General features: G+C 41.5%; 2 protein-coding genes across 3 annotated transcripts in view; both read right to left on the bottom strand.

Moving 5' to 3' along the window:
- LARP7 (La ribonucleoprotein 7, transcriptional regulator) overlaps positions 1-26804 on the bottom strand; it is a 221947-nt gene that overhangs the window by 148604 nt on the left and 46539 nt on the right. The window lies entirely within an intron of this gene.
- Positions 1-26804, bottom strand: part of ANK2 (ankyrin 2) — a 328177-nt gene that overhangs the window by 292018 nt on the left and 9355 nt on the right. The window contains exon 1 of one of the 2 annotated variants that reach the window (XM_072335035.1): positions 11377-11560. The exons of the other annotated variant lie outside the window; for it this stretch is intronic. The gene's annotated coding sequence lies outside the window, so the exon portion shown is untranslated. Of the gene's footprint in view, positions 1-11376; positions 11561-26804 lie in introns of those variants that run through there. 2 annotated transcript variants of the gene reach the window in all.

Raw genomic sequence — 26804 nt, 5'->3', positions numbered from 1 at the left:
ACCACCTCATGATCTTCAGTAATAAGAAAAATAAGAAACAAAAAAAATCAGATTGAGATTTGCAGCAGTTTCTTTCATTTTTTATTCCTGAGCACAAAGAGAAAGGAATCTCCCCCTGAGACAGAGGTGAGGAAGAAGAAAAGGAGCAAGAAGTAAGGAATGAGTGAGTGGCAATAACACCATCTCCTTTATCTCCCCTTTTTGTTTGAATTAGTCCTGGAGCAGAAACTTCTGTTAGAAGCTGATAGATTTGGACTATTCTAATTCACAAACAAATGACCTCTGAGAACAGTCCCAGAAGGAAAAATCAGAATATACCATACCTCATGTGGGATTTTCCATATAAAGGATAAGATGCCCAAGTGGATCTCATCTGGTTTGCGATTCACCATAAATTTGGCACAGCTCTGAAGCTGGCCTGTAATATTCTGGATAGAAAGAGTTCAAAACAAGCGCTAATTCAAAAGGTTCTTACATGAGTTATTTAAAAAAAAAGATAACACTATTATGAGCTCCTTTTCAAAGCTGATCTGTGTGGAAAAACAGGAATAGAATGGAAAACACACAGAAACGCAACTCAGAAATACCTCAATTTATCCCACATCCTGGAGCAAACAAACTTTCTTCTGAAGGAGGAAGAGAAGAGAGACTGAAAATAGGAACAGAGAAGCTGGAAATATTTGGTCCAGTGTTCTGGAGCAGACATAGGCGTTCTTCAAAATCTTACATTTGAAAACGTAGCCAAAACTGGCAAGTTTGTCAACTACTGCAGCTGAACCTTAGATATCTGCAATAGTGTCTGACTGTACAGCAGCCACATTTGGGAATTAAGAAGTTTGTGTTAGGAAAAAAATAAAACGTGATCAGATAATCCCAATTATCCTAAAAACACACATTTCTTCACAAGAAACTCCTCAACCAGCCCCGCTGCAAATGCCCACTTATCCTTTTTAACTGTATTTCATTGGTCCCACCTTCCTAAAGCAGGGCCACAACTTGGCAGTAAACAGCTTTCTCCTGAGCAACGCAGTGCAGCTCTTTTTTTCTTTAGTTTTTTGTCCCCTCGAAAAGCATCAGAAGCTGTAGTTGGGAGCAAAAGAAATTAAGATTTGTTTCAAAACTTCCCATCTTGGAAGTTACGTAGCATCATGTAAACTTGTCATTTATAGGACTTATTGAGAACAAAGGATGCTTTCTTTCCACACTGAGAACTGCCAACAGATGTTTCTGTTGTTAAACAAGTCATGATAAAAACACACTGAAGCCTTAATAGTACTGCATGCACCCTAAGCAGATATTCCATTTGATCTGCTCTAAGTCTTGTAGCCTTTTTTGTCTCCTTGTTCCAGCACAATGCATGTTTGGTACCAAAACAGTGGCAGCTGACACTGTTTCTTCTGTTAGCAAGAGCTTTACCATTCAGTTAAAACCAAAAGCATTTGTCATATTGCGTGGCATTGAAGTAGATTTAATCAGCTGAGGGCACTGGTGTTGTCAGTGCCAAGCTGAAAGAATCTGGTAGAACAAAAGCTAGATTTATCTCTGTGGGAGTTTGGGCAGGGAGCAGTAGAGCATCTTAGTGAACACGAGGGGGAATTTCAGGAGAATGAAGTGCTTGCAAGAGAATGTTTTCATCATAGCTAAGCCAGAAAATAAGTTAATAAATGACCAGTAGGATGCACCTACAAGCTGATATGAACAGAGTTGAAATTCATTTCTTTATATCAAATGTTACTAAGGTGCTCTACTGCTATGTAACTCGCTATCCAGAACAATTAGCACCATCGTGCTTGATTACGTTCAACAAGAAAGCCACAAAAAACATTAATCAGTATGGAATCTCCAAGCTGATCCTCAAAAATACTCTAACTGGGACTTCCAATTCCTTAGAAGACATAACAAGAGATGTTGTAGCTCTCCTAGCTAATTCACCATAGACCACAACTCTATACAACCAACTCAACACAAACTGCAAAACAAAAAGCACAACATATACACACCACACTAAAAGGCAGAAGGAAATGGCCTTCGTCTTCTTGCACAGCCTGGCCAACAAGATAATCTTTTTTTAAAAACAAAAAAGAAACAAAATCCTCTTTCTACCCTTTTGGATATCAAAGTCATTCCAAAAGATCTAAGCAGATGATAATTAAACTTGAAAGAAGGAGTGGGGGAGAGAATCTGAAAAAAGGACTACAAACAGCTTCCCTGAAATATCTCGTGGGACACAATCTAGAAAACAAGGCATACAACATTCTATGTGAAAATTCAGAGTTTTCCACATGCATCACAGAGCACAGGAAACCAAATGTTTTGTGTTAGCAAAAGTGGGGACACTGACAATATTGCCTTTATGCATTCAAATTCTCTTACACCATTTTAAAGTGACAGCTTAAATCTCCAAGTTTTAATTAACTGGCTGCCATAGGTCAGAGAAAGAAGACTGGATGTCATGTAGAGTGCTGGTATAGCTGCTGCTTTGGCACAAAGCAGCCTCATTTTTGGCATTACTATATTGAAAGCTGCCTACAGTACGTTAACAAATTGGAATTCAGCCCTGCATGAAATGTTTCAACATTCACTCCAACTGTGCTAAAGAAATTTCCTATTTGTTTTTTTTTCCCTGCTAATTACAGAGCCTCTTGAAAGGTATAGTGCACCCTCTGAGTTCTGCACAAGCCTGTGAGACATGGGGGATATTTGGATCACTCAGAAGACAATCCTTACCTCCAAGAGACAGGGCAGCATTTAATAAAGTTAGGAAAAAAAAGCTATACATTTTATCCAACTTTACCTACTACAGGCACAAGCATCCATCTAGCCCTAATGTAGTCTCTAATCTAGAGGTCACAACAATTAGTTGACCTGATGAACATGTTGCTTTTTAGACACTCAACTCATTCTTATGGACACCTGCCTTTGAAAAGCTTGATGTACATTTCACATGGATGCAAATCTTCTTCAACAATGATGAGGCAGTGATAACACCCAAAGCAGTTCCCCCAAAAGGACTTGCAGAAAGCATTATAAAGTCTAGACACAGCATGTGAGTGTTTGGAGCCTCACTACCCTGGCAGATTGGTTTCTGAGCCCAGGCCCGCAATGGTGCTCACATGGTTCCTTATTTACATAGCCAGTAGATCAGCAACATTTATAAATTCACATGGCTTCAAACTCAAGAAACTGAATTTTGGAAGCAATGTCAGAACCACTTTAGAACTGCCATGTCATTTAATTTACCCTGAACAGATACCTAAAATTCAGTATTTTTTAATGTTAACTTAGAAAAATGTGGAAATCAGATGTCTGCACCCACACGACTCCATAGCTATGGTATCTGCACACCTTCCTTCCACCCTGCAAGAACACCCACAGCGCTTCTGGTAGTACAGTGCCACTTGTCTGGCCCCAGCTGCACCACAGGCAAACCAGAACATCAATATTACAACCCAAGGATGTCATCTTATTGTCACCTCAGTGTGTCACTCAGTCCTTTCCTGCTGTCCTCATTTTGTGCAGAAGCAGCTGAAATCTTTAGTCTCTTCTTAGTAAGCATTCTCTCATCAAGAAGCATGCTATTCTACGCTACTACTTCTGGTTGTACAGTTTTAATTAAGCAGTATTCTACAAAAATTAAAGTACAAGATATACTGCATTTTTCTCTTAAGGATACATCAGAAACACAGTCCTTAATAGTTTTAATAGCAGGAGTCCACAACTTAACTCAAAATGCTTCAAGAACTTGTAAATTCAGACAAGTTATGTTCTAAAGCAACACCAGAGAACACAGTCCCATCCAGGAGAGATGGAAGGATGCTGTCTCTTCAATATTTTCACATTGGTCTGCTGTGAACGAGCCATTGGCCCAAAGGGAGTTCCCCTTCTACCTGCAAGAAGCGGCACTGGGTTCCCCACATCTTGACCTAGTAACTGTCCTGATGCAATGTTACAGATAACAAGGGGTTAATAACAAAGGTCCACATTTTTTTTCTGTTTTTCATCAAACTAATTAAAAAATCTGATGCAAGTTTCACAAATATTAGAACTCATTCTCCCAGTTTAAGAATTGTCAGTTTAGAACGATGAACCGAGCATGGTCTCTGATGTGACATGGAAAGACTTCTAAAAGCAGAAGTTTTTAAAGGCATTCCAGTTGCTATTATTATTATTTCTTACAGACAAATAAACCTCCCCATACAGTACGCTTACATCTGCAAAACAGTGCTAAAAGTATATGAGGACAGTACATTTTAACAACTGTCTCGCTTCTGCTTTTGCTCTAAGTTAATTACTTGTTTCCCTTTCTACATACCATCTTTCATCTGTAAAACGGAAGATCTCAAATGCAGACAGAGCCACCTGAAAGGCAGATTTCTCAGCTGTGTGCTCTGGACTAATATGTTCAGATAGTAACTTTTTTTTTTTTCCCCCAGACTTTCTCATCCCATTCCCCTCACCTCCTATTTCTTTCCATTCCCTTTAAGATCTTCTCTGTTGCAGCTTTAGAAGCTGCTGAAGGAAGCTGGCTCCATAAATGGCTGAGGCAGCATGATAAAGCAGGTGTGGGCTTTTCCCATGCTGCCAAACAACTGGGACAACCAGTGCTGTTTGCTTACAAACAGCTCTATTTCTTAAAAATTCCACCTGTATCACAGGTCACAGCGAAGGTGGTAGAACTGCAGTGAGATGTGAAGGAGTGTGATTGCCTTCAACTGGCTTGAAAATTGTCTTGTCAGATCATTTCATTCAGGACTTTCTCTAGGATTACTGCTAAGGGACAAAAGCTTTGTGTTGCATTTTGTACTCCAGACTTCAGTGGTTCCTATGCCAAGAAGTAGCTTGTAAGAAAGCAGTAGCTGTAAACATTCCTTAAACTTCTCTTAAAGTAGGCAAGTTGCTCACATTCCAATTGGTTTAAAAGAAACTAATCTTGAATCACATAAAGGCAGAAAACATGTAGCAATTAAGTACAAAGCAAATGTCACACACTTTGGTAAGCAAAGTGTAAGCGATGGTAAGAATCATTAGATTTGTGAAATCAAACGGACTCAAAACCACCCACGTGCTACCCAAAGTCCACTCTCTTTTTTTTAAGATATATTGTGGGGAGAATGCAGAAGTCAAGAGCAAGAAAGGAAATAAAGGCAAGAGACAGGACAGAGATCTTTGAAGTCATTCTTACATTAAGTAACTTCACTACTGGACACTCCCAGATACGTGGAGTATGCACAGTGCATTACGTACAACTGAAAGCTGAGATGTTTGGGCCTAATTTAAGAGGGGATCTATTTAAGAGGAGATCTATCATGACACTCCCTCCACAAGGCACACAGTTGCATAGAAATCACAGGAAAAGAGATGAGATTTTAGCATCCAATGGAAGAGAAGGAGACATCTCCTGCACTGCCATTCTCCATTCCAGTAGCTGCGGCTCTTCATCAGTGAGTTGTTTCAGTGACCCGAAATAGAAACCTTTTTCTTTTAAGTGCTTATACAGTATTACCTGATATTATACAGCCTTAACTGCTGAACATTACTCACTGCCTGTCCCCAAAAGGGAAAAAGCATTCTGTTTCTCTCTTTCAAAAGAAAAGCCAATAATTTGTCCTGAAGTACACGATAAGTTTGTTGCATAGATGTATACCTTTCAGTCAATCACTTCAAATCTATTTTCCAATAAAAGAGACAGAGCTGGAATGCTTCATCTTCAAAACCTAAGCACAGCAAAGAACCTACTGCGTCAGCTATAGGAACCCCAAAGTGCTCTGGGAGTGGCAAGCACTTGGCACAAGGGATGGATAAAGGAGGAAACCACTGAAGACAGACTTTCTGGAACAACAGCCTAACAAACACAGCAAGCACTTGGATTCGTGGATTTAATTATATTTATAAATATTTCAGCCGCCCCTCTGAACCTGAGCTGTATGCCTAAACAAGATGAGGGGCACAGCAGATAGTATTCTAACCCAAATCCTCTTCTCTGGGCATGCAGCATAACCAGATGAGTGAAACACAGCTGCTGACAGCCTCCCACAGCTCTCTGACTTCCCCCAGGTGCCAGGCACAGCACCCAGCAGAGGAGACCTGCTATGGACATGAGGCAGCAGCTGGCTGCCAAGCTCAGTACCACACCTCTGTGTTCTACCTCATCTTCATAAGTAGCTACAGAACAGACTGTAGGATCGCTTCTGCTCAGATTGAGGATCACAAAGCAAAATGTGGGATGTAACAAATTGAAGCTGTTCTGCAGGTTGGAGCACAGATGTGTAAGCCAGCTCTCTGTAACTGACAGCATTTAAGATTTTAGGTCACTTCCACTCTTTAAAAGACTGAAAAATGAGAAATGCTCGTAATGCCATATGTTTACTTTGGCTCTAATCATACCATTGATGACTCCCTTTCCACAAACCAACATTTGAATCAATTCATACTATTAAAAATGGATAAATCCTTATTGCTAGTACTCTTCAACTCTCTGTACAAGAAATAAATAGAAACAGGATCTCTTATAAATAGGATATTCCCATTTAATATTGAAAACATCATGAAAGCTAGGTTTTCTGTAAACAGCACAATAAGTAACTCCCCCCTTGGCAACTAATTTTAGAGTTTCCCTCAAGGTCAAATACAATTGTAAACCATAACTGATTCATTTCAAGCTGCATCTTGCCACTCCCCCATGCCTTTTCCATGAAAACAAACAAGAAACAACATTAGGCTTTACCTACAGAACTTCAAAAAGTAAATGAAAAAATATTTAGTGAAGATACTTCTTATGTCAGTACAAAATATAGCCATCACTGAAGCTCAAGAGCTTGAATCAGACTATGGGACTACCACCACCTGGAAGCTGTGACATGCCACAGAATAAATGTCCCTGAAGAGCTCAAGGCTCAAAGTTTTTAACATTGTGCTGAACCAGGGTAACACTGATCTAAAAATGGCTTAAGGGAGCATTCTTTGTTTTCAGTAAAAAGACTTCTTCCATTTGTTCAGAAAAGCAGCCTTCACCATAAGCCAGGTTTACCAAGTTTCTGTATATATGTTTTTATATATATAAAAAGATACTTTGCTTGTTTCAATGAGTTCTTCCTCCCTCAGTTTCCAAAATGAACCTTCAGAGTGAGCTAGGACCTGCTGAGTCAAGATTTCTATTTTTACATGCACAAATGTATATATAGGTCGATAAGTACATTATTTTTAAGAGTTATTTGCGGCTTCTGTCCAAGCCACACTGTAAAGCTAGGAACAAGCATAGAGTGAAAGCCTTGGTCATGAAAAAGAGTAGGAAAGGATAAAGACATTTCAAAATGAGTTCAAACGATGCTTCGGAAACAATACGAAAAGCATTTTCAAGCCACTAGCTTAATTAGGAGAGACTTCTGAACCCTAATCCAAAGCAAATGATTTAAATGCCTGGGGCCCCCAGTACAGGAAGGACGTGCTAAGGACCACTAAGATGGTCAGAGGGCTGGAGCAACTCTCCAGCCAGATACAAGGAAAGGTTGAGGGAACTGAGCTTGTTTAGCTTGGAGAAGAGGAGGCTCCAGGGAGACCTCATTGTGGCCTTCCAGTACTTGAAGGGAGCATGTAAACAGGAGAGAGAATGACTTTTTACAGTGGTGGATAGTGATAGGACAAGGGGGAATGGTTTTAAACTGAGACAGGGGAAGTTTAGGTTTGATATTAGGAGGAAGTTTTTCACACAGACGGTGGTGGTGCACTGGAACAGGTTGCCCAAGGAGGCTGTGGATGCCCCACCACTGGAGGCATTCAAGGCCAGGCTGGATGTGGCTCTAAGCAGCCTGGTCTGGTGGTTGGTGTCCTTGCACATAGCAGGGAGTTTGAAACTGGGTGATCATTGTGGTCCTTTTCAACCCAGGCCATTCTATGATTCTACAGAATGTCTCTGAAACGTAACCTAGGAAGGACAGTGAAACAACACGGGAAGGCAGTCAAGCAACAAGTTCCTGGTTTCACTACAAAGGTTGAAGATATGATGGAGAACAGAAATCAGGGGGTCACTGGAAAGCAAAAGGTTATCTCAGCAAGCAGAACAGGAGTTCTTCTGCAAATCTAAACTGGCACAGCTAATCACGTGAAGGCACTGTGCTTCAAAAAATGATATAACTTCCTATTCTTCTTTCATAATAATAAATTCACACTGTTAAGGGTTCACGCTATTAAGCTTAAAATACAACTTTGTGTATGCATATTCACTTAGAAAAACAGGTTTTATCCAGTTGAAGATAATCCAACACTTTCCATTTTGTTGAGCCCTCCCAATGAGCTACTCTCAACACTCGCACATCCAAATAATTTTAGATTACAACAGCAGCAGTCACAGGAGTAGAAGTTTGCGCGTTATTATTCCTAATGCCCAGGAATTACATACATAAGTCCCTATCAGTGTTGCATTATCTTGTCATTGCTAAGACACAACAAAACTCAATGCCATGTTTAACAGCTGGAATAGTCTCTGAATACAAGCTGGTCATTTGAGATTAATAATGAGGCCCTTCTCACAGTTGCCCCCAAAGCAATAGTGCAGGTTTATTGCCAAAATTATATAGCTAGGACCTTAAGCCATGCATGCTCAGCAGTAAGTATATTGCAGCAAGAAACACATTTGGAGGATAGGGTTGTAGCATCAGTTTCTCAAGAATGTTTTCTTTTATGTTATGTGTGTAACTTACAAGGGGACCATACACACTCTTCACAGCATCCTGTGGAAAAAGCAGCATTTTTTACTGAAACATCTCATGGTCACACAGGAAATCTGCAGTGGTGCAGGAAATAGCTCATGGGATCCCAAATCCCACTTCAGTGCCCCAGCCAAACTGCTGTCCATCCTCAGCCATGCTTAATACAACTAAATTACCGATGGCAACAAATTGCAGAATCGGCCTTTCAGATGAGCCTATCTGTACAATGCATCAATCCATAACTTGTCTCCTTCAGACACTTGGATAAATGGGCTGGATGCCCAGCACATTATAATAGCCCCAAAAAGCTTTTGGCTCAGTCTGTAAACACATCAGCATTAACTTAAATCTGCTGCTTTGTATACTACGTGATATCTGCTTATGCTTTGTGGCCAAATTATACCAATTAAAGAGACCCAAACGCTGAGCTTACAGAGCAGTTCACAGCACAAGACTAAGGACAGCCATTAACAAGAAGCGCAGAAAGCTGAACTTGGTTTTTAGTCCTTTAGGGCACTCTGCTCAATCAGCTACATTTTTCTTTTCTAAGAACAGAGCATCTCATGATGTACATTCAACACCTTCACCAAAAGTGATTCAAAGATTAAAAGTTGGGTGTGCTCCCACTGAATCTGGAGGGGATTATTGGAGTTCCAGTCTTGCAGCTATAACCATGGGTTACAGCAAAGCCACCTTTAACCTGAGCTGCTAGAGAGCATGACAAAGATCATGGAGAATCCAGCCCTTTGCCAAGCTTGCACTTGTTATGGAGTCCCCCATGCCATGGAAGTACAGGACTAAATCACTCCAAGACAGAAACCCATTCAATAGTAACAATGAAAGGCTTTTTTAGTTCTTTAAAGCTACAGATGTAGCAGGCCAAGGAAAGGTCTAAGTACACCCAGAACACCCAGGTTGTATTGGAAGCAGTGATTTATTGACCCTATCACTGTGGCAGACAGAAGAGACAAGTCAGGGATTGTACGCAGACCACTGAATTGCCAGGGTATGCAGTCCACTGAGCGCTAATGAGATCATCTGACAAAAACCAAGAGAGAGATCTATGGTAAAAGTATATTTTGTATCCACGGAGTGAAACAAGAGAAAGGTGAGATAACTTGTTTGTTTTAAATACTTAGGAACAAGTTCAGGGATCCGTACCAAGACACTGCTGGAACCCACAGTTGCTAATTGCACAGATGGCAGAAAGGGATGTAATCCAAGATTCATCCAGGTCAGAGCGACACCTTTTATTGACACTAGCAGGCTTCAGATCAGGCCCAGGGATACCAATACCAACCTAGCTAGCACTGGGTTTTCATCAACAGGCACCAGACTTTGTTTGGCTCTGGCCTACTGGAAATACATGAAAGCAAAAATGAGAATTATGCATAAAGCAAATCTGCAAAGGTTACAGATTAGCGAGAGAGCTTGCTTTCTCCTTTTATCTGCTTTTCTATATTGACCAACTCTTTGAGCAAGCGCTTCCAAAAGAAGCAGCAATTTCTAAGCAAGCACAGACTTACAGACACCTTATCAATAGCTCCCTGCTCTGATTACAGTAACATCTCCTCACACCAGAGGCAGAACCCATTTTGCAGCCCTAGAAAAATGAGAGAAGCGAAGAGCAACAGGAGTATTTCAAAGACAGGATCCCATATAAATTCACATACAGTTTAAGCACGCTCTGAGTGCATTTTCCCTCTTCAACAAGGGACTACAAAGTAAAGAAGAAAAAGAAAAAAATGCAGCTAGCTTTGCTGGACATAACTGGGACTAAGAAATTATGGATGTACATCACCAACAGTTCCTTCTTTCCTCCTTATTACAAGCAGGGAGCAAGAAGCAAGGGCCATTACCACCCATATTTGCAGCAGCTGACACACCCAGTAGCTGCACCCAGCACTCCATCCCCAGGTTTTGCGCAGTCAGGATCCCCATCTCACTGCCAACGAAGCCCTACACCCACACATGGCTCAGTGAGGTCTTCACATGGACAGCGCTCTGTCATTTACTATCAGAAGCACTGGCAGGTGCTGCATGGTATGGGAAAACGAGTGGAACACAAGGGACTTCACACTCTTGTCTCTGTGGGGGGAAGAAGCCTTAGGGACTGAGAACATCTTCCTTCTCTCCAGCCTTTGTTCACTGAAACAGATGAATCAGAAATCCAGTATATCTCCTCCATCACAACAAGCCGAGGTGGGGAAAAAAAGGAACAATTTTGACAGCTCTTTACAGAAGATGCAGGAGTTATTGACAGATCACACTCCACACCTTCAACACACGACCACCTCCCCCTCGCAGCACAACACAAGTGGCACAGCAGAGCCCCATGCTGCAGCCACCCTGTCCCTCCAGAGGTGCAGTGGGAGCACCTGTGCCGGCTGTCCCCAGGGTGTCACGGGGATCTCCCACCGTGCAGCAGCCCCAGCGGGTAACGAGCCGCTAACCCGCACCCTAGTGTATCTACCTGCCAGCAGCCAGGCTTCCCGTTTCTACTGGAGCGTTCTCATTATCCCTCCCCGCTATTTATTTCAATGGCTTCTTACATAGAATAAGCTGCGGGGTTGCTACCGAGAAATAACCACTGGGAAAAATAAATAAAATTAAGCGCTCACGCCCACCCCTTACAAGCACCGCAGGAGGAAAGAGACCCCGGCCAACTTACGCGTTCGTGTTTCTCGGCAGCAGCGCCTCCGTGGAAGGCTCCCCGGCTACAGGCGGCGATGCCGAGTGCCGCAGGACGCGGTGGGTCAGACCGGCCTCCGCAGCCCGCCCTGCCTCCCTGCCCCGGGGCGGCACCGTGCGGAAGATCTGAGCCGCAGCCCCGCACCGCCGCTCCCACGCCGGGCTCGGAGAGGCGGCGTGTGGGTGCGGGCGGAGCGGCCCCGTCGGGCTGCCCCCCGCCCTGTCGAGCTGCGTTCGAGAGCTTCGCCTTTGAGGTTGGGGTGGAGAGCCACGGCAGCGCCAGTTACGGTGCCGGAGCTGGGAGCGGGCAGAGAGCTGAGACACAGCCCTCTGCGGAGCGGCAGGCCGGCTGGCAAACGGTGCTCGTTCTGCTCAAAAGAAGCCCGAGCTGGCTTCGCTGCCGCATTACAACACGTCTGTGCCTACAGCTCTGCCAAATAATGACGGCGGAGGAGCAGAAGACATTATTAGAAAAGAATCTAATTCATTAGATTCAAGCAGGAATGGCAGGGAGAACGACGGGCAGAACAGAAACCACAGTGGGGTATGGTTGGCAGTTGCACAGAATCATTAAGATTGGAAAAGACATCTAAGATCACCTAGTCCAGCCATCAACCCATCCCCCCTATATCCCCCTGTGCGGTAACTCCGCATCTCCTGAGGCTGACTGGTGCCACCACCACACAATCTCAAGGGTTGGAAGGGAGCTCTGGAGATCACCCAGTCCAACCCCAGACTAAGGCACCTTCCCCACACAGCAGGTTGTCCCACTGGAAATGCAGAGAGTCCAACCTGCTCCAGGAGCAACACAGCTCACATCCAATATCTTCACATGTTCTCATAATAGACTCTCAGACTGCAAAGACCACGGGACACAACAGTATTAACCTAAGCTACATTTCTTTTACTTTGGGAATAGGGGCAATAACCACAAAAGAGGGAGGTGAAACTGGAAGCATCAGTAGGGCCCTTTTAATGACTTGTGTCTTGCTACCTACTACTTTGTTTTCTCAAATGAACTTCACACACAGAATCACACACAGAATTTTTCAGGTTGGAAAAGACCTAGAAGATCATCTAGTCCAACCATCACCAATACTTCCCAGCTAAACCATATTCCTCAATGCAACATCCAAACGTTTCTTGAACACTCCCATGGTCGGTGACTCTACCACCTCCCTGGGCAGTGCATTCCAATGCCTGACTACCCTTTCTGAGAAGAAATACTTCCTAATGTCCAGCCTGAACCTTCCCTGTCGCAGCTTGAAACCATTCCCTCTAGTTCTATCACTGTCTACACGAGAGAAAAGGCCAACCCCCAGCTCACCACAACCTCCCTTCAGGAAGTTATAGAGAGCAATAAGGTCTCCCCTGAGCCTCCTCTTCTCCAGGCTGAACAATCCCAGTTCCCTCAGCCGCTCCTCATAAGGCCTGTGCTCCAGACCCCTCACCAGCTTCGTAGCCCTCCTCTGAACGCGTTCCAGGGCCTCAATGTCTTTCTTGCAGTGAGGGGCCCGTAACTTCAGTAAGAACCTTAAAGAATAAGTTTAATGCATGAAATCAGTAGCCAATTTGATCACAAGGATTTAGGTCAGCTCCTGTTCAAGACCTAACTATTGCATCCAAGTCAATGGCTGTTCTCCTAGCAGTGTAACAGCGCGCCATGTTCTCATAAGCACACATACAGAAGTCAGTGGGACTTTTTCAAATAAATTTGTCACACCATCTGATCGCTCACATTACAAGCACAGCTGCAATTCTCCTTTCTGAGCATGAAATAAATCACCAGAACATTGCTACAGGGGGGAACAAAGTGGGTCAGTGAAGTAATGGTCTCTTCTAAACAGAAAGGAACGTTCTAAGTCAGAAGCACTAGCATTTATTTTCCAGAGCTGTTTCAGAAAATATCATTATAAATAATGTGGTTCAAAGATCACAGATAGCTCCTCTCATTCTCCTTACACATAATCACTTCAGTACAGAACAAAGTGACAAAGCTCTGTGCATCCAGAGAATTCAAGATGAAGGCCTGCAGCTCTGTAATTAAGAAAAAAGAATGGTCTCTAGCGTGGTTTTAGCATGTAGAATTTAACAGTCCAGGCACAGGGATCTTGAAACCTGTCCTGATTTAGCCACATACAACCTGATTGACCCACATATTTAAAAATATTAGAAAATGTGCAAGGAGATGCTATGGAAACAGAAGGCTGGGGAAAGTGTTAAGGAGAACTGGAAGTAGGAAGAAATACAAAAATAGAAACTTCTGTGATGCTGTATACATTAGCTCTGGTTTCCAGCACCCAGTCTGTGCTGCCTGGAATAGGTTCTGCTAAAGCTTTAACAGTGCTAAGTACCCCTCCTACCTAAACTGTAAGTAAGGTGAAGATTGATGCTAGAATTTATACTTTTTAAATGCACACATTATTCCTATACTACTCCCCCCAGGCTGTATTGTGTTTGCACACCACTGACAAAGTGACTTATAACTCCACTCCAAGACACAGGGAAGCAGCACCACCCTTTGTGCAGCTCAGTGAGATGGGGTACTTGAATCCTGCAGCATAACACATGCAACAAGCAGAATATGAAGGGAGGCAGACATACAGTAAGCTAGGAAATCACTGCATTGTAATGCATGGCATGAAACATTCATTTGGTTTTTCCCCCCCCCATTCCTCCTTCCCTCATTTTCTAGATAAATCTAAATTGTTTCATTCATAGCAAATGAAATCAATAATGCTTTTAGCTCTGAGTATATAAAGAGTCCAGCATTAATGTTGCACCCCTTTCATATCCGACTCCTTCCGGAGCTCGACGAGAGTGAATCCTGAGTGTAAAACAAAAGCTGGAGCAGACCCAGCAAAGCCATGTAAGTAAATACACGTACATTCACCAGGAAAGGACAGGGGAAGCAACACTGTTTCAGTGCTTTCTAGTGGGCTGCTGGATGTAAAGGCAGCTTAGTGAGGAGACCCATCACCCATGCAGAGCAAAAGGAATTATTTCACTGACAAGAGCTGATCTCCCACACTTCAATGTGCCACTTGAGCAGCCCAGTCTCCCTCAGTCACCTTTCCATAGGCACAACTCAACACATCATTGAGCTCAATACAGACGCCGTGCTTTTCAGGATGATGACCAGAAGCTCAGCCTAGGAACAAATTCTGCTTGGCAGGATGAGGAGCAGTATTGTCCTGCTGGAGAACACTCCAACTATTTCAACACAAAATGAGTCGTCTTCTGCATGGTAATCGACTACTGAAGCGAAACATTTCTCTCCATCACTAACTCCTTCAGAAATAAACTAACAAAGACCAATTCTGAGAAGAACTCCCCCCTTGTGGGGTCTCCTAAACCACAGAATCAAGTACAATTTTCACCTTCCTGGCAGTGCAAAGCCACAGACTGAACTGTTTGCCAAATGCACATTAGTCTGCGTCTACATAACAGCTTTGAATTACTGTAGGTCAGAGCCTTGGGATTTCCAAGGCAAGTTTGTTTTGTTGTTCTCTTTTTCAAGTTAATTCTTTTCTTTTCATGACTATTATTTCACAAAGGTAACAGCAAGAAGAACTGCTGCTAAAGACATCAACTGAAAGTTTTAAATAAAAAGCAGATCAGTATTCTTTCCAAAGGGGTGTCTACCTGTGCAAAGATTAAAGTGAGATCCACCTATACATCTGGATACTAGCCACTGAAAATATATATGGCTTCCTAGTTTTAAGCTTACCGTTTGCTTTCCTATCCATCACTAGCTCCAAACCAGATCCCACAGAGCAATTTTCATCAGGTAATGGGAGAAGCCAAAAAAAGAAAGAATGGCATTTGTGTCCTTCACTTTCTCTTCCAGCATCTGGTGGTCCTGCAGGGAGGAAAATCAGGGAACATAACACTGCCAAATTAGCAAGCGAGGCATGCTAGGCACTCATTTTTCTGGCTGAGGAGGTAACTTGGAATAATTGTTCCATACTCTATTTCTGTTCGCTGTTATTTGTTTTCCTTTTCCTCCCCCTCAAAGCTTTACTGGTAAAAGAATTTAACTTCATTTGCAGCAAAGGCAAGAGGAAGTTCTCTGGTATTTGTTAATTTCCAGCATTATGTTCTTCTAATTTAATTTCTGTGCATCTCTGTTCAGTGTTCAGGACATAATTGAAGGAGGTGGTTTGTGCAGTTCAGTCACCAGGGTGAGCCAGTCTAATGGTATTCAACAGCTCACGATAGCAACAAGCAGTTTCAACAAACTTAACATTCCCAGAGGAGCTGGAACCACAACATGCCCAATGCTGACTGTACTGTAGTCAAACACAGAGAGCCACATAGACCGCACCTGCAGTAAGATGCCCTGCAACACTGAGGTTTTGACTCTTCCCAATAAAAGCTTAAATCCAACTGCAATCACCTCAGTTCTTTCTACTGACTGTTGAAGGCAGAGCTACAGCTCTCCTTGGAATAACAGAATTCACTAATAACAAAATAAGCTAAGAATTACAAAGATGGAAAAACATGTTCCTGTGAGCTTACTACAGATTTACCCCAAACTTCCCCAACCTCCAAAGGCTGCTTACTATTCTGGGATTAAATAGAAGCCTTTGGAGTAGTGCTTGGCACATTTGCAGATGCACCTTAGTAAAACCAAATTGACAGAAGCTATTAAATAAAGCAGTGGTTAGAAAACGATGCTTTGAGGAGGCCAAGCAGACTGAAGCCAAAGAGTAAGATGCTGGCAGGAGGTATTGCGAGCAGGAGATTTTATGTCTTCTATTTCCATTTGAAAAAGAGTTCTCAGCATTGAGATAGGCACACTCAGCCCACACAGACTGATCTGTGCTTTTAAACACAAGCTTCTTGTTAAACAACAACAAAAAGAATAACTCCTGGGCACGCTGTATGTTTTAATGGAACTGTCCTTGCTGTGTGTGATATGAAGGCAAATTTGTTTCCCGTCAGCCTAATGGACTTTTGAGATGCAGTTTTTCCACTCCTGTTAATGACTTGTTTCAATGGAGATGAGTGCTCTGTGTACAGCAATGCCATCTTCTGGCACAGTTCCTGTGAGAAAAGGAACTTGCTGAATACCATTAAAAGAAAGCTCCTGTTCTGTGAAAATAGAAACTCGGGTTCCACAATAAATCTCAGATTTTCCCCTTTCCATTGCTCACACTGTATTTGTCGGAGGGACTGAAATAAAGCAGTGAGAATACATGCAGTGCACTGTAGGAGAAAATACACTCAAGTGGCTCTTAAAGGTGCACCAAGCACACTAATGAGAATGGATGTTGCTGCTGATTCCCACAAACGCTCTAAGGTAAAGCATTGTAACTGAAGTCATGGACATGCACAAAGCTGGTGGCAGGGCAACATAGCAGCCTGGGAAGAAGAACTAGTACTAAACAGAACCAGCTTTGCTGATACAGAAAGCCTTTCCCCAGGGATATGCAACCATTTCACACATCTAAATTATTTTTGTTTTTGTATTTCAAGCCAGGAAATCTGCATTATGCAATGACCAAACACATGCTATTTATATTAAGGAAATAAATAAGGGCTAGAAATGCATGACTTCCTCATAATTCCTGCTCTGACTTTCTCCTGAACTATCTCTATTTGTAATTAGGAAGTACAGTAGGACAAAATTAGAATCAAATGTCTCCCACTGAACCCACACCTACACTTCATTCCAGAATCTGCAAGGGTCAGAACTCACTGCAAATTCGCATCTCAAAGGCTGAACAACCAAGTCAAATCTTAACCAGTTGCACCCTGGAACAGTAGCTGAAGGAATTATTTATTCACTGTGCCATTTATTTCCCAAAATCCTCCCTAGGAATCAAGTAGAAGAAATATATAGTCTTGCATCCGCCAGACTTCAGTAGAAGCTGCCTGAATTATATTTAGGCTACAACACAAGTTGTACAATACAAGAGAGTACATATGTAGAAAACAAACAAAAACCACTGTCTGAAATGAATCCTTATGTGTGTAACAGAGTGAGAACTCCAAGAAAACCACTTCCCACAGCAAGCGTATCTAGGGACCCTTGTTCCCATATAGATTCCTGTCAGACTTAGGTCAAGAGTTAGAGGTTTGCTCTATTCTTTTCCATTGCTTTTGCTGAACAACTCTCAGCAACCCTCACTAACAGCTAATCATTCCCTTTCAGAAGTTTTACACTTAGTATTTCAAGGTGAATTTGCTTTGATCAGATTCTCTGCTCTTATTCTGACTAAAAAAAAAGGAAAAAGTACAGAGGTAGAGCCCACACAAAGTGCATTTTTCACTAACTGTTTTTATTTATCAGATAAACTGTTTAAAAGCCAGCCTATCAAAAATAGCCAGACAGTCACTTCCAAGAAAACTATGTGATTACTGTAAGCATCTTCAGTTAGTTTGTCCTCTGGATGCATTTACATAAGCTACCACTAACATTACCCTAATCTATGTGGTAAACAGAATAAATAGACGAGGACAGTGGCTCAAAACACGATGCTGAACAGCTGACACAGCTAGGTTTGTTTTTAAGGATCACTCAGCCAAGCATGTTGATGGTTTCTGCCTCTGTGAGGAAGGTCAGTCATTCAAATGCTGCCATCACAGAACTTGTTAATCGCTAGCATTTTTATTTATTTTTAAATGAGTAACTGGTCCAACTAGCTCAACTTCTGTAATTCTCAAGCAAAATAGCAAATAGCACTGTTCTTTACTGCTAGCACACAACATCTTTAAAATAAACAGTGCTGTAGCAGTGTGATGATACGAAAACATTGCTGCTGAATTCTTGGAAGTGGTATGTATGAAAGTTTTCCCTGTTTTATTACAGCTGAATTCTTAGTTAAACTTAGTCTGAACCTCAGTGGTTTGGAGATTGATGTATACAGTATCAGGATATCAAGCAAGTTAAACATCTGATACTTCTACCTCAGGAGTGGCACATGAAAGTCAACCATGATTCCAGAAAAGCTGTACGTGGTCAATAATGGATGATATCAACATTTGATAACACACCAGAGCAAATCTAGAGGTGAGAAGGATGCATACTGGAATGTTTGGGACACAGATGCAGATATCTGAAACCACTACCTCAGCAATATACTGCCATCTTTCCTCAGTGCAAGACAACAGATAGAAGTCTACCCGACAGGTTGCTGCCAAGCAAGATTTGAAATCAAGATCCACCCTCTGATAACTATAAATTCAACTCCTCATGAAATTAAACATGAAACAACAATACAAGATGCACCATTCATTTCAGGTTTAGTAGGCTAAACTTTCGCTGGCTCTGGCAAAGCTGCAGTAAGTGAAGCCTTCCCATAGGAATATCCAATGTATGACAAGGACTAGGAACCAAAACAAATCAAATTATAAAGCACTTAGGGCCAAATGTAATTCTACTGATCAGTAGTTGAATATCTTTTTTCCCAGTGAGTCACCTCTTCAGAGACTGTCCAGCTAAACAACAAGCTAATCTCACACATGTGCCTACAGCTCTTCTCATGCAACAGAGCTGTTACCCTAACCAGAGTCCTTCTTCTGCAAGGGCAGTAAAAGACAAACTGAGGGGAAGAACTGAACGCAGCTCCTGGATACACACACGCATTTATACATGTGGTATCTGAAATGCATACATTGTTCCCATGTTTGTCTAGTGGAGTTATATGACTTCTTCTCTAAAGTTCATGCATCTGGATAAACACAACTGTTTCCCATATCTATTAGTGTCTAAATTCCTCATGAGTAATCTTAACAACATAAAATTTGGAATCAGAACTGAAAGGTTTGTCTTGTCAGTTTATGTACAGCAGTAGTTTGTTTCCAATGGCATTTTTGTCTGGCAACAGTTTAAATATAGCAATTCCAGTAGCAACACTTCTTTTTTCCCCTTTTCTTTCTTTTTTTTTTTTTTTTTTTTTTCTTTTTTTTTTTTTTTTTTCTTTTTTTTTTTTTTTTTTTTTTTAATAGCTTTTCCTTGTCAGAGCAATGCTAACTGGTCTTTCTCACTGTGTTTTCAAAATGAAATGAGTCACAGCAACACAACTCCATACAAAGCTTGCTTTTGGGGTAGCACATGAAGCAGCTCCTGCTCCCTCTCCTATTTCCCAGGTGCTGTGGATACCACAGTCACTGTTCTTGGAGCAGCAGCACCACTCCAGCCAAGCAGCTCAGTGGTGAGGTAAAGAAAGATCGTCCCTTTTTCCTGCATGTCCTAATGACACTTAATTTACCTCAGTAAATAAATAACTTCCCCCCTCCGCCTTGCCCTTACAAAGATACTAGTCTGCCCTTCAAGGAAGAAAGGTTATGCTTGTTGCACCCTCTGTTCTGGATGAAGGACCGAGACATAAAGAATCTGAGAAACTCAACACACCTCAACCTTTGTATCACAGTATAACAGTTATAAATCAAAACCCACTTAAAGTGCTTAAAGAATAATTTATTCCCAACATGATCACAATTCAAGAGTTGTGATAAGAGCTTCCCAGCAGCTCTCTATAGGTACACCCAAAACAATTCCAGCTCAAACTCAGACACCATTTGACTCCTTCCTTCATCCATCTGCGTGTGAACTGAAACATCACTCAGGACTCAGCTCTCTCATCTTAGAGAACTTCTTCCTCTTCTCCTAAAGCAAAGCAGTAACTCACCAGCCACTAGCTGATGAGGCTAGAATAACAGAACAGTCACTCCTATCTGAGCATCTTAAGTGAGGTCGCTCTCTCCCCCATCAAACGTTTTGATTTGACATTCAGCATTGAAAGCTCGAATGCTTTGCTTCAGTAGAAAGAATGCAACTTTTAGAGATTTATAGCTTAGTACTCCAGCCAAAAGGGAGATGAAAAAGCATGTTCTGATACTGGAGACAGATGTCCATTGTGTATTTACTTTTTATTGGTGGGAGTAATTAATTAGTCTGCTAGCCTTTTGAGCACTGAGTTTTGATTTTAAATAATGGTTGCAATGTCACTTTAATACATCAGCCAATTTTTATTTTTATTTTATAATACATGCAAAAAAACTGGGGGTTTTATTGATTGTTTGTTTTTAATGGTGCGGTTCAAGTAGCTTAAGGAACCTTCTTACAGAAATAATTCAGTTCCTCCTCCTATGTTAAAAAAGCACCAAAATCTGCCAATGGAATTCCAGACCAACCTTCACATCTGGAAGTTGAGATTTTAGATGTGCAGACCTTTCATTTTCTCTCTCCTCTGCACCATCCCCTCCCAGCAATGCTGTATGTATCCTCTCACCTAGAAACAAGCAAGTCTAGCACCAGCACCAAAGGAAACAAAAAATATGTGTAGCAACAGCACATGGTTGGAAGCAACCAATTGAGACTTAATTCTTTTATTTTCTAATTCTAGTGATAAGCTATACCGGGAGTTTAACATAATTCAGGTACACAAGTAGTACTTCCTACACTCTTTAGAACAAAGTCTGCATTGCCCTAAGTTGACAAAATTCTCTCACAGTTTCCAGAACATCACATCCACTCCGACATTAAATAGAAATTAATATTGTTTTCTGAGCAATTTGGTAACTCCGTAATTCGAAGCCAGCAAATGAAGCTCTTAAATATACCAGTAGATTTAAAATTAACTCACTGCAAAGATAAATTTGGGTTCCAGGCAAAGGTTCACTTCCATCTGCCCAGCAGAAATTTAGAAGAACACCAGGGGAGGCAAGTGCCTTAGTATCAGGCATAAGAAACTGAGATCCAGCAGAACATCCTTGGGCAGCGAATACCAACCACAATCAAGAAGTGATCACTGCCTTGCCTTCAGTACATTAAGGCTCAGTTTCCCAGGGTAGGCCCCTCAGACACTGAATAAATCAGCCTCATGTGTCACTGTCATTTGTTAATTTTCTCCATTCCTAAACTAAAATTATTTCTGGATCATAATTACTGAAAAAAAAAAAGTCTGTAAAATCATTACTTTTGCTGTCAGGTTCTCAAATTTGAATCTGAGCCATGGGTGACCTTGTACAAGTGATCGGTCCCTCTTAGTCACAGAGAATCTCTTATGAAAGCTACAGAAAAGGATACAGCATCTTCCAGCACAAAAAATAATAATAATTTAAAAAAATAATCATAGAGATGATTTTGATAGAGCCAGTATTTGACTCAAGCCAGTATTTTCTTTATATACTAGATCATCTCTGATTATGTCTCATACCAGGTATGCCCAACCCTTGGGCCTCCTCTGCCCCACACTACAGATTCCCTCCAGAATTCCCCTAGGCTGCACATCCATTGCTCTGCAACAACCCAACCATCAGGGTGCTATTAGTGCTGTACTGGATGAAAGCAGGGAGGACAGTGGTGTTCAGTGCTGACTCAAGTGATGGCAAGTAACTGTGTGCATTTTGATACACAGGCTAAACACAGTGCTCTGAATGGAGAAGAATACACACCTCTGTTTTCTGGCTTGATAGGTGAGTCTGATAATAGGGTCCAAGGTTGACCAAAAAAAATCATCAGTTTATGTTTGCAACATCATTTTTGGTTGATATAAGTAGATGACCTGCCAACTTTCAAACTGAACATATAAAGTTGCAATCAGTTGTTCAACTCAAAAATCCAATCACATCTCTTTACCCAACTTTCATAAAAGACTGAAGCCCTTTCTTCAGTTACACCTTATTCACACCATCATTTTTCTGGTTGTAGGTACATCTGTGTACAATTGTCAGGGATGAAATGCAGGAAGAGTAAAATTCCAAAAAATCTCCATCAAACAGCTTGAGAACTCACTAAGAACTATAGCCACTGCCACTCAACCACTCTGATGCATTAGTTTCACAAAAACATGACCAAATATCCCACTAGCTTAATGGTTTTGTTCCTTACTTTTTCAATATATTTAGAAAAAATATTACAAATTGAAATTGTTTATATATTAACAATATTTTAGGGAGGGGGCTACTCTGAAAGAGGTGCCTCCTGTGTTATTACATTGGCCCAGGACATCAGAGGCAGATGTTGGCAGTAGGGCAGCAGAGGCTGAACCTCCCCCCAGTATTCCATTCCATGCTGTTGCCGTATGATGGTGTAAGGTGAAAATAATATGAAGACAGTAATAATACAAGAAGGATGGTGATAAATATCCAAAAGGTTATCTATAGAAAAAACTCACCAGTATAGAAGCTTTCAGTCTGGCTGGAAAACGCTGAGGCAAACTCCACAGAGGAGCAATCTCAAAAAGATGCTGCCTTAGTGGTGGTCATCCCTTAAATGAAGTCTAGAAGAGGTGGAGTCAAGCTCCACCCCTTCCTGGAGCACAGCTGAATTACCTTCACCTGTGTTCCCACAGCTGACCCGACACCTGCCTCAGCTGATTAATCAGCGGCTCAGGCTGTGATTACCAGTTTCCCATAGAGATGGACAGCAGTAGAGAGGCAGTCAGACATGGAAGTACATATGAAGAAAAGGGGTACCACTGAATTCCTCCATGCAAAATAAATAAATAAATAAATAAAATAGCACCCACTTACAGTCATTGAAACTTGCTGAATGTTGATGGAGACCAAACAGTGGTCAGCAGTTGTGGCAGACTGTTGTGAGCGTGGCATGCAGGCTCTTGTTCACTGCTGACAAAAATGCTTAGCTAACACTGGTGGCTATGTTGAAAAAGTGTTTTGTAGCTGAGAATTTGCTCTATCAAATACTGTTATTGTGCTCTTCATTGCTGTTGTAGTTTCCATGGAAATAAGTAGGAGGCATCGCTTTTGGAGCAAGACACTCATATGCAGCCCAAGACAGTCCCCCTTTACTCAAGTACAGCCAATACAAGCCAAAATTCTCAGACTCCCATGTCTTATACAATGTCTTCCCCCAGGGAAACACAACAGTAGAAGACAAGGATACAAAGGCTCATTCGGGGATCTGACAAAGCACAGACTGTGGAAAACCAGACTGCAGCCCTGTTCCTCTCACTACATCTCAACTAGACAAAAATCTAACCAGCTGGTGCTTTCAGCAGAGGTAAGATTCTCATCTTTCTTCGTCTCTTATTTCTAACAGATACAGGCACCAATATAGATATTTCTCTACATCTTTACAGACTCACAGAGGAAAGGAAGAAGCCTTTAATACAAATGATGTCCACATGCAAGAGTACTTTCATTTTTGGCAGAGTATAAGTCCCAATCAGGGCTATGTTGCATCTCCAGTTAAGTTCATACCAGTGTACATGAAGCATACCAAACTGACATGAAGCCCTACCATTCTGCAGTACCTGAATGTTAGAAGAGAAGCACTTCCCAAACGCGTGATGATTTCTATATGCATATTTATTTTCTTCTAAATTTAACTCTTAAATTACATAAAATGATTCTTGCAATTACAGATTAAACAGGCTTTGAGTGAAATACACAGTAACTAACATAACTAGAAATGCAACAGAAACATCACCTTTTTTAGTTATTCCTTGGCTGCTGCTGGGTTTCAGGTATAAAAAAAGCCAATGGCTCTGCTACCATAATCTACGTTACCATGGTAAGTGTTCTGCCGTAGATAATTCCATCTTCCTACAAAGACCAAAAATATATATTTGTGTCATCTCCAAAAGTGAAAATTTGATTTTCTATTCCCATATCAAAGTATGTTTCTGAAAACACATCTATCTCCATAACTGCATTTAAGCGAGGATTATTAAATAACACTTACTGTTGTTGTTAAAGAAGAGTTTAAAACAAAGATTCTAGAAACCTCCTATTTATAATATTGCCATTGATTTCACAATATTTGCTACTTTCTCTTGTAATCCTTTTAACTTTTTACAATATTAAAAACATCTTCAGAGCGCCCTTAGCCAATATTTTCTATTTATTTTCCTTCAGACAACAGTTCCACTGTGTGCTACCAAAGCTGCTTCGTGAGAAAATAAGTCTAGAAGGTTCGCTGCAGTTTCTTCATGAGGTATAAAAACGTTGGTACGTGCTTTACCTAATACATCTTTCAAAATATATACAACTAAAGCAGAAGAATGGATATTGAGAAAACCTTCATTTATCTTTTGTTAAAAATAAAATGGTACTGCTCTCTTTTCAACATGATCATCTGAGCCTCTTATAGCATGTAGTCCACAGCCAAGGCATTTTCAACAGCCTTCTTCAGAACATACATTACTATAAAATAAGTTATCTCATGAGTTATTCAGCAAAGACACTGTGCTCTGCAATAGTGAGATACTCCACCTGCACACACTTCCACTTCTGAACTGAACATTCAGGGGGTACATACAAACCCTGGAAATTCCATCTGAAATCTAGCTGTATTAGAGTGAACATCCATTAGTATTATTTATTTTACCTTTAACGTGCATCCACTGTACATCAAAAGGCATTTTGCAACATAACCTCTTACTCTGAATAATCAGCCAATTCCACACATAGAACTGAACCAACATGTATTTACAACATGTTCTTTATATAGACCTGAAAACAGCTGCCTCTAAATGAATGCAGATTTTGTGACCTTCTCAGAAGTACCACAGACTAATAAGAGATTCTACGTTGCAGCTGAAACCAATGTGACCAGCTGTCCTCAATTCCTTACAAGATAGCCACAGTGCTGGAGAGAGAATTGCTGCAAGTTCTGGGATTTGTTTGTCACAGCAGAAGTATTAGAGCAACCTGAAGAGTTAGCTAGAAGCTTCTTCTTGCAGTACATGGCATTTCTAGTTTTAAAATAGATAGATCATAATTAGTGTCAGAACCATCAGGCCGTTCTATTATTAATCTCCAAAAATCCCATGATGCTATTGCTCAGCATTTCTTTTACTGATTGAAATGAATCTTCCCATGAAGTCTACAAATCCTAAATAAATCAGCATCAGGCATGCAGCACATCCAAACTTTTGGTGGAAGCTGTTACAGGGAAAAGACATGCATACTACGTTACTGCCTAAGGGTGATGCAACAACAAAGCTCAATGTCAAAAGCTACAACAGGCACTAATCACACTGCATCTCAGTGGGACTGCGTGCAGACTAGAAGCTGGCTGCCTCCTCAACTCCCAGCTGCTTCAAAGGACTGATTTTATGAAACGTGACTATAATCATACATGAGTAAAACTTCAAAAGGCAAGTCAGCTGCCTCTCATAGATGTGGAGGCCAACTTCAGGTAAAGGTCTAGATTCACACATCCCCCTCAGATATGGGCACCATGAGCAGCAGGCTGACAGATGCACAGAATACCAGACTATGTTTAGTTGCAACTGAGGCTGCATCAGGTCACACTACTTATAACCAGAGCTTTTTACCCCCACCCACCACCGCCCTCACAGATGTGGAAGTTTGCATCTCATCTCTACACTGCATTGCAGAAAATGACATTAGAAATGGGAGAGCTCCTGTTACACCAGGTGCAGCTAATAATGCAAAACCTTGTCAAGGATGTATGTTTTTGAATCCACTAGTGCACCTGGCTGCAAAGACAATCAGAAAGCTGTGAAGCCAAGCCTGACCAGCAAAGGAACCTTAACTGGCACTGCACAGCACTCCAAGCTGTCCAGTGGGGGTTTATCAACTGCAGCTGTGCCAGATCTGTGCATACACAGATCACCCAGAGTGCCCAAAGACACCATAAGAAGTGCGCAGTAAGAGACAGAGCCCTTCCTCTCCAGCCTTTCAGCTGCTGTGCTCTCATGGAGTCTGCAAGAAAACGCTAAGACCATAGGCAGACAGCTGGAGAGGTTAAGGCTTCTACCCTTAGACCCAATGGAACTGTGACAGCACAGTTCAGACACAGATATGAAAACCAGGAACAAATAAGTAAGCTGCCAGGAGCATTATTGCACTGAGTGATTAGAAGTTATCACCCATTAGTGCATGCTAAGCAAGCAATTTCATGTCATATAAATAGAGCATCGATTGATTTTCTATGGAGCCTGCACATTGACTTACCATGTCTTAAGAACAGATCAAAAACTTGTCAGACAAAATATTTCATACAGATTTCATCCACATTTGCTTTACTAAATATAGATTCTCTCCTTAGAGCTGAACAGACAAAAAGGAATGTAACCACTCAAATCAAGAGGAATTTTGCACATGTACTTTTACATTTAAGTGTTTGTGCTCAACACCTCTTGTTCATTACCTGTTCTGACTTACCCAGCTGCCATTGGAAGAACTGTAATCTTTCCCCCTTTTGCATTTTAAGGTCACAGAAACTTAAGTTCTTCTGTTGTTCGTGCCCCAGTTTCTCTAATTGCATCCTTAGAACTTCAATATTACTATTAAGAAAAGTTGGTTATTTTTCTTACTGGGGGTGGGAGGGTGGAGGTGGAAGAGGTTCTGTTTTGTCTGTTTTAAACCAACCATAATTCTGGGATAATGGAAAAGCCCTTCATACTCAGGAATAAATGACCAACTATTCCAGAAATACATCCACCTTTTTTTTTTTTCTGA

Source organism: Excalfactoria chinensis, chromosome 4 (genome assembly GCF_039878825.1).
Source record: "Excalfactoria chinensis isolate bCotChi1 chromosome 4, bCotChi1.hap2, whole genome shotgun sequence".
Lineage (NCBI taxonomy): Eukaryota > Metazoa > Chordata > Aves > Galliformes > Phasianidae > Excalfactoria > Excalfactoria chinensis.
This window is presented reverse-complemented; position numbering and strand designations above follow the sequence as displayed.